Raw genomic sequence first — 8,442 nt, 5'->3', positions numbered from 1 at the left:
TAGATATGTTTTTAATGAGGTATTTGAGAAATGCTCTCATTCATAAAGAGTGCGTTCTCTGTGATATGAACTGTTTAATGTCATCTGATGGGAATATGATGAGAAAGATCATTTTTAGGACAAGCTTTATATAACATTGATTGCCACAAAAGGGCTGTCTTGTAAAAAACATAGAGACTGCATCCCAAATTCCTTATTGTAACATGAGCAACAATAATAACAAGACACAAAGTTCAAAAAGAGCTTGGGGAGTTCTAGTGTCTGACAGTTTATGCATCTAATTACTGAGTTGTCACCAGAAGTCTTATTATGTTGGAGGGAGGGAGGGAGCTGGTGGGAGGTGATGTGATGACAATGCCTAAAACAAAGGATAACATTGTCTCTGGGTATCTGGATCACTGTTCTTTGGGTCACGAGAGAATCTGCAATGTGAATGAACTCTTTGCCCTGTTGGTGCATAAAGCGAAGTGTTGCCATGAAATTAGGCATTGTCACCTGATGCTTGGTATGGATCCGGCCATGATATTTAACTCCTTTGATTCAGATTTTGGTGTTCCTAGAAAATATTTTAAATTTCAAACCATTTGATTCAACTTGAAATCTCTACCCACTGTTTTGGGACACGGAGAGGAATGGTAGGACTAAGTCAAGCTTCCTGACTCATCTCTTTCAATCCTGGCCAATACAAGAGGATCAGAGCCATGCAGCTATGGGGGGACACAGCCAGCCTCCCTCTCCTGCAGGGGAGGCAGATCCCAGGAGTCCCCAGGATCCTACAGAGGCTGGCAGACTCACCTTTGCCAGCTGTTGGCAGGCTGGCTTTTATTCCCAAGAAAAAGAGAGTCAATTAAAAAGAACACCCCCACCCGCAAAAAAAAAAAAAAAAATTAGTTCTGTATTAAAGGGATCCAGGAATGCCAAAAGACTGCTTTGTTGAACTGTTTTGGTGAGTGAAAAAGTGGGTTCTGTTAGACCCTCTCCTGCTGCACTCTGCAGTTTTGAATTGCCTGCTGATGAGTGCTAGGAGACAGACTAGCCTGATTTTCCTCTGTGCCCCTGGCAAGTCTGTGTACTTCTAAAGGTCAGAAGTGAGATTAATAAAGGGAGACATAAGCAGAGTTTCCACATTACCTCTTTACCCATATATCATTCATGCATTATTCATCAACTCGTCTACTATGTGCTGAGAACTGGGATGAGCACGGGAGAACAGGGACAATTATGATGTGGACTGTGTTCTAAACATCCTCTAGTGGAGGATGACAGACAGGAAAGCAAATAAGGGCCACCACATATTGTAGAGACTCTAAGAAAGTGACAGAGGAAGAGTAGTCATGTCTGCCTAGAACTCAGGTCTTTAAACCATTTTTTTTCCTCTGGACCCATTTGGCAGTTGGCAAGATTTAGGTCCTGATGTTCCAGTGTCAAATGCTCAACAAAATATTTATGAAACATTTAATTAAATGTGACAGTATTCGGCTCATAAGTTACATTATAGAATCATAACTACTGCCCTAATTCATAAGTATATGAAAAAGAAATTAGAGCATATTGTTTTAAGTTACTCTGAAAATGCCATGGTGCAGGTAAAAGAACCTGGAATACCTGTTATTGCTTAGCTTTGCAAACACTGAGCTGTGTGATCTTGGCCAAATCACATGATTATGGCCTCAGTTTCCTTAAATGTAAAATGAGAAAGTCTCCTATTCTACACAGTAGTGAGTACAGAAAAATTCGAGGACTAAAAATAGAAAAAAATATATATAAATTCTTAATGATGTTGTTCCAAGTATAAACAAACTTTACAGAGCAACTGGATGATTTTGGACTTCCCTTGAAATTCAAGCCAAATTGGCAGCCAGATGGTTGTTACCCACAAACCCCCCACCCAAGCTGATTCGCAGGAAGCCCATCTGCTTGAATTCTCCCCGTTTCCACATGGAAGTGAGGATCTCCAGATAGTCATATTCCGGTGAGTCATTTCACCTTCTCTCTTTTCTCATGCATGCCAAAGAAAATTTCTCCAGAGGAATATAAGAAATCTAAATTCCAAGTGGTGTCCCTGGAGTACGCAATAAAAATAGTTCTTATCATGAATATCTGTAGAAAACTCAGAAGAGTACGAGGTAATATTGCACATTTTATAAATGAAATCCTATTCCCGGTGACAGCTACTCAGGACTTCTAACCTTGATTGTTCATATCAGCTTCCTGTTTATGGTTTCCTGTCCCTTCCAATCCATTTATAGAGGGCTACCAGATTAATCTTTTAAAGTAGCTCTGTTCAATAGAACATTCTGTGATGATAGAAATGTCCTATATTGCTCCTGTCCTGTATACAGAAGCTACTAGCTGTTGGGCATTATTGAGCATCTGAAATATGGCAAATGCAACTGAGGAGCTGAATTTTTCATTTTATTTAATCTTGATTAATTTAAATTTAAACTTAGGCAACTACACGTGTTAGTGGCATCTGCATTGAACATTTCCATTCTCAAGCATAGCCCTGACCATGTCCCTCCTTGACTCAAAACATTATGGAGCTTTGCTCTGCCTAAAATTTGGTGTTGTGTCAGTGGTTCAGTTGCTAAGTCATGTCCAGCTCTTTGTGACCCCAAGGACTGTAACCCACCAGGCGTCTCTGTCCATGGGATTCCCCACACAAGAACTGAAGTGGGTTGCTATTTCTTTCTTCGGGAAATTTCTGACCCAGGGATCAAATCTGTCTCTTGCATTGCAGGCAGATTCTTCACTGCTGAGCCACCAGGTCTAAAATATACTATTAAAGTATCATAAGCATTCAAGAAATTCCATAAACTGTTTTCAAACATTGCTTTTTGTGCAATCAATATTTTATTCAAAGTGAAATGTTTGCTATTTTCAAATCTATCTTCTGTTTTCCAGGAACCACACTTCCCTTATGTTTCTTTAAAAAGGAATTTTGTTTATTTATTTAATTATACCTGACTGATGCTAAAGCTGAAACTCCAATACTTTGGCCACCTCATGCGATGAGTTGACTCACTGGAAAAGACTCTGATGCTAGGAGGGATTGGGGGCGGGAGGAGACGGGGACGACAGAGAATGAGATAGCTGGATGGCATCACCGACTCGATGGACATGAGTTTGAGTGAACTCCGGGAGTTGGTGATGGACAGGGAGGCCTGGTGTGCTGTGATTCATGGGGTTGCAAAGAGTCGGACACGACTGAGCGACTGAACTGAACTGAACTGAACTGATGTTGAAATAGCTCAATTTCCTCATCCTTTATAAGATCTTATCTCATTCATATCCACTGATATCTCTCATGCTCATGAAATTCCAGTGCTTTCCTATGACAGTACATTTTACTGCATATCTTAACTATTTATTAATATGTGTATACATTAAATCTTTTACTTGATTGTATGATAATCATCCTGAGACTGTTGTCTATGTCTAATTTTATATTCTTCCTGGCTCTTTACAAAGAAGACATATAAATTAATCATTAAGCAAAAGTCAGTAGCATTTGATTTAAATCCCAGTTATTTGAACTACTGGGCTTCCCTGGTGGTTAAGCAGTAAAGAATCTGCCTGGAATGCAGGAGCTTTAGGAAATGTGGGATTGATCCCTGGGTTAGGAAGATCCCCTGGAGAAAGGAATGGCAACCCACTCCAGTATTCTTGCCTAGAGAATCCCATGGACAGAGGAGCCAGGCGGGCTACAGTCCATAGGGTCACAAAGAGTCGGACACAACTAAAGCGCCTTGGTATGTCCTTAAACTACTACCTATGTAACTGATGAGCACCATGCCAAGGTACATAACAAGGACAATAGCAAATGCTAGCTAGTTCGTAAATGCTAAAGATGTAAGTTCAGAATTTTCACAGGCAGATCGTCATAGTTACTGTTGATCCACAAATAAAAGGCCATATTCTCTTATTGAAAGAGGCACTTGATTAGCAGCTACCTTATTCTCCAAGACCGGGGGTGATAGAAAGAAGCTTGTTCTCTCTCACAGCAGAGGGAACAATTGTTGATCTACATTCACCTCTCTCTCCATCACTAAGAGCAGAGTTTGGGGCAAAGTATCAACTGAGAAGACTTAAAACATAGCCCCAGGGCAGGACCAACAGCAGGTCATCCTGAAAGCTATTCTCTGGTAAAAGCAGCCCCACATGGAGGGAAGCATGTGGTTTCCTTCCCTCCGCTGTGTTCCCATGCCAGGACCCACCCTTGGCAGCACCAGGGTTGAATGACTTATTTTTTTTGGCCCTGGGCTTCAAAGGAATTATAAAGATATGTGGGTAAAAAGGGAAGAGAACAGATTTCAAGGAAAGCTGTCCTTCTCAACATTTGAGAGAATTCTTTGTTCTCTGCTTTTGGCCACTAATCTTTGGGTTATTTAGGCTGACTTTTCCACAACAGTTGAAATCAAATGCTTTCAAAACTCTACAGTAGAGAATTTAAAGATTTTCCTCAAAGACACAAAATTCTACTAAAATGCCAATATGTTTAAATGACCAAATTCTTGATTCAAAAATATTTCTAAGGAATAGAATTGTTTTTATCTGCAAAATCTCTTGAACTAACTTCTAACCTACTCTTAGCAAGTGACAGTGACTAATGTGCTTTAAAGAAGATGTAAATCATCTAGGTTTTAATCCTAGTTTGCTGTTTACCCACTAGGTAATTAATTTTCTTATTTATGAGTGTCAGCCAGCTTCTGTGGGTTCGAACATGAGCTGGGACACATAAACTTTACAGTCTCCCACAAGTTACTTAAGTTTCTTCATTTACAAAATAAAATATAAAATAATGATAATTCCTACTTCTCAAGAATATGGTTAAATATTAATTCAATTTACATTAAGCAAATAAAGCACTTTGCATAGTTCCTGGCACATAAAAGACACCCAGTACATTTAACTACCTTCCCTATATGGTTTGTACTAAGATAAACACTATAAATTATTAAAGAATAGTTCCATATTTGACAGAGCTATTTATAATGGCTCCATATAACCCTGAGTATCCTATTTTTTGGGCTTCCCAGGTGGCACTAATGGTTAAGAACCCACCTGCCAATGCAGGAGACATAAGAGGTGGGTTTGATCCCTTGGTTGGGAAGATCCCCTGGAGAAAGGCATGGAAACCCATTCCAGTATTCATGCCTGAAGAATCCCATGGACAGAGGAGCCTGGTGGGCTACAGTCCAGAGGGTTGCACAGAGTTGGACATGACTGAAGCGATTTAGCATGCATGCATCCTATTTTTTAAATCTTTTATTTGGAAATAATTTATAGCATGCCAAAATGCCACAATGTTAGTACAAAGAACTCCCTATGTTATTTATCCTGATTCAGAAATTTGTAAATATTTTGTTCTATTCGCTTCATCATAAGTACTCTCTTCATATATCATACATCTATCATTATAGCCTAGGCTGGGCTTTTATAATCACACATTCAGCTCTCTGCAACAACAGAGAAAGTTTTTTCTTTTCTTGTTTTTCATTATCACTGAAGGCATGTAGAAACTAGACTTAAAAACTTTTGGGGAACTCCATACTCCAGATATGCCACTCTCTGACCTGTGTATCCACACATTACATCCATATGAAGCCCCTCAGAGCAACCTCTGATGTGATTTCCCCTCTAGAAAGTAAAGGGGGGTTCAGAGCAGCAGTTCTCAAACACTTTAGTTTCAGGGCCTCTTTCCCCCTTACATATTACTGAGTATCTCAAGGAGATTTGTTTAGGTTTGTTACAGCTATCACTAGTTACCACATTGGAAATTAAATGGAGAAAAATTTAAATATTTATTAATTATTAAAAGTAATAATTTTAATCCATCATATTAACATATGAACCATAAAGAAGACTGAACGCCGAAGAACAGATGCTTTCAAACTGTGGTGCTGGAGAAGACTCGAGAGTCCCTTGGACTGCAAGGAGATCAAACCAGTCAATCCTAAAAGGAATCAACCCTGAATATTAATTGGAAGGACTGATCCTGATGCTGAAGCTCTAATACTTTGGCCATGTGATGCAAAGAACTGACTCACTGGAAAAGATCCTGTTTCTGGGAAAGATTGAAGGCCGGGGGAGAAGCGGACAACAGAGGATGAGATGGTTGGATGGCATCACCAACTCGATGGACATGAGTTTGAACAAACTGGGAAATAGTGAAGAACAGCGAAGGCTGGCATGCTGCAGTCCATGGGTAGCAAAGAGTCCGACATGACTGAGTGACTGAACAAAAACAATGAACATACTAACATAAATAACTTCCTTTAGTGGGAAAAAAATACTATTTACCAATAATAACCATGTTAATGAGAACTGGGTTCTTCTAACGTTAATCTTCTTAGTCTATGTCTTATTATACAGATGCCGATTAGATTCTCATATCTGGTCTGTGGTCAACTCATTAAAATATGCTATTTTGGTTGAAGTGTAAAAGAAATCCAGCCTCATGCAGTGCATGGAAAAAGGAGTCATGAATTGCATTTTCAGATAATTTATCTTTAAAACTATATTGAAACTTAGTAAGTAGTAATTTCTTAAAGATTAATTGCAGCCATATCTTTTCATAAACTTTTAATATTCTATCAAAACATTGCACTCTCTTACTTTTAAATTCATTGGCTTCTTTCTCACTTTGAATATATCTTTCACCCATGCATACATAGCTTTGTGAGGCTTCCCTGGTGGCTCAGATGGTAAAGAATCTGCCTGCAATGCGGGAGACCTGGGTTCAATCCCTGGGTTGGGAAGATCCCCAGGAGGAGGGCATGCTACCCACTCCAGTATTCTTGTCTGCAGAATTCCCATGGACAGAGGAGCCTGGTGGGTTATGGGTCCACAGGGTTGCAAAAAACTTGGATATGACCGACCAAGTGCACATGGCTTTGTATCATCATTCATTGGCCGTTTGAAAAATCTTGGCCCACTGAGTTTCATAGATCTTCTTCACATTCCATAAATATCAAAAAACACATTCGTTAATATCCCCACACTTACTCCTTGGAAGGAAAGTTATGGCCAACCTAGATAGCATATTAGAAAGCAGAGACAATACTTTGCCAACAAAGGTCCGACTAGTCAAGGCTATGATTTTTCCAGTGGTCATGTATGGATGTGAGAGTTTAACTGTGAAGAAAGCTGAGCACTGAAGAATTGATGCTTTTGAACTGTGGTGCTGGAGAAGACTCTTGAGAGTCCCTTGGACTGCAAGGAGATCCAACCAGTCCATTCTAAAGGAGATCAATCCTGGGGTTCATTGGAAGGACTGATGCTAAAGCTGAAGTTCCAATACTTTGGCCATCTCATGAGAATAGTTGACTCACTGGAAAAGACTCTGATGCTGGAAGGGATTGGGGGCTGGAGGAGAAGGGGACAACAGAGAATGAGATGGCTGGATGGCATCACCGACTCGATGGACATGAGTTTGAGTGAACTCTGGGTGTTGGTGATGGACAGGGAGGCCTGGCGTGCTGTGATTCATAGGGTCGCAAAGAGTCGGACACGACTGAGCGACTGAACTGAACTGAATCTCCTTAGAAAATCCACCACTGGGAAGCTGTGAAGCACATAGTGGCTAGTAAAAGTTTATAAAACTTTAATTTTTGCTTAAAAGTTTGAATTATATCGCTGGCAACACTGTGAGTTGTTTTCTTTGGAGTGACAGGCTGAGTTCATTTGTTTTTGAGAAAACATCTGCCAAATACCTGCTGCTTTTTCTACTGCTGCTAAGTCACTTCAGTCGTGTCCGACTCTGTGTGACCCCATAGACGAAAGCCCACCAGGCTCCCCCATCCATGGGATTCTCCAGGCAAGAACACTGGAGTGGGTTGCCATTTCCTTCTCCAATGTGTGAAAGTGAAAAGTGAAAGTGAAGTCGCTCAGTCGTGTCCGACCCTTAGCGACTCCACGGACTGCAGCCTACCAGGCTCCTCCATCCATGGGATTTTCTAGGCAAGAGTACTGGAGTGGCTTGCAGTTTATTAAAATAATTCATATACTATAGAATTCACCAATTTAAATTTTAAAATTCAGTGATTCGCATATATTTACAGAAGTGAGAGACTACCTGTACCATGAAATTTAGAACATTTGTGTGTGTTAGCTGCTCAGTTGTGTCCAACTCTTTGCGACCCCGTGGACTGTAGCCTGTCAGGCTCCTCTGGGCTATTATGCTTCCACTTTAGGCTATTATGGATAGTGCTACTTTGAACATTTGTGTGTATATTTTTGTTTGGATATATATATATATATATTCAGTTTTCTTGGGTACATAACTAGGAATGGAATGCTGGATCATGTGGTAATTCTATAGTTAAAATTTTGAGGAACTGCCTGTTTTCTATGTCTGTGCCATTTTATATTCCATTCACAAAAGCAATAAATAAGAGTTCAATTTCTCTATTTCCTTGCCAGTACTTGTTACTGCCTGTT

The sequence above is a fragment of the Moschus berezovskii genome, chromosome 3 (genome assembly GCF_049115385.1).
Source record: "Moschus berezovskii isolate FMDL1 chromosome 3, NW_MosBer_1.0, whole genome shotgun sequence".
Classification (NCBI taxonomy): Eukaryota; Metazoa; Chordata; class Mammalia; order Artiodactyla; family Moschidae; genus Moschus; species Moschus berezovskii.
Note: the sequence above shows the minus strand (reverse complement) of the source record.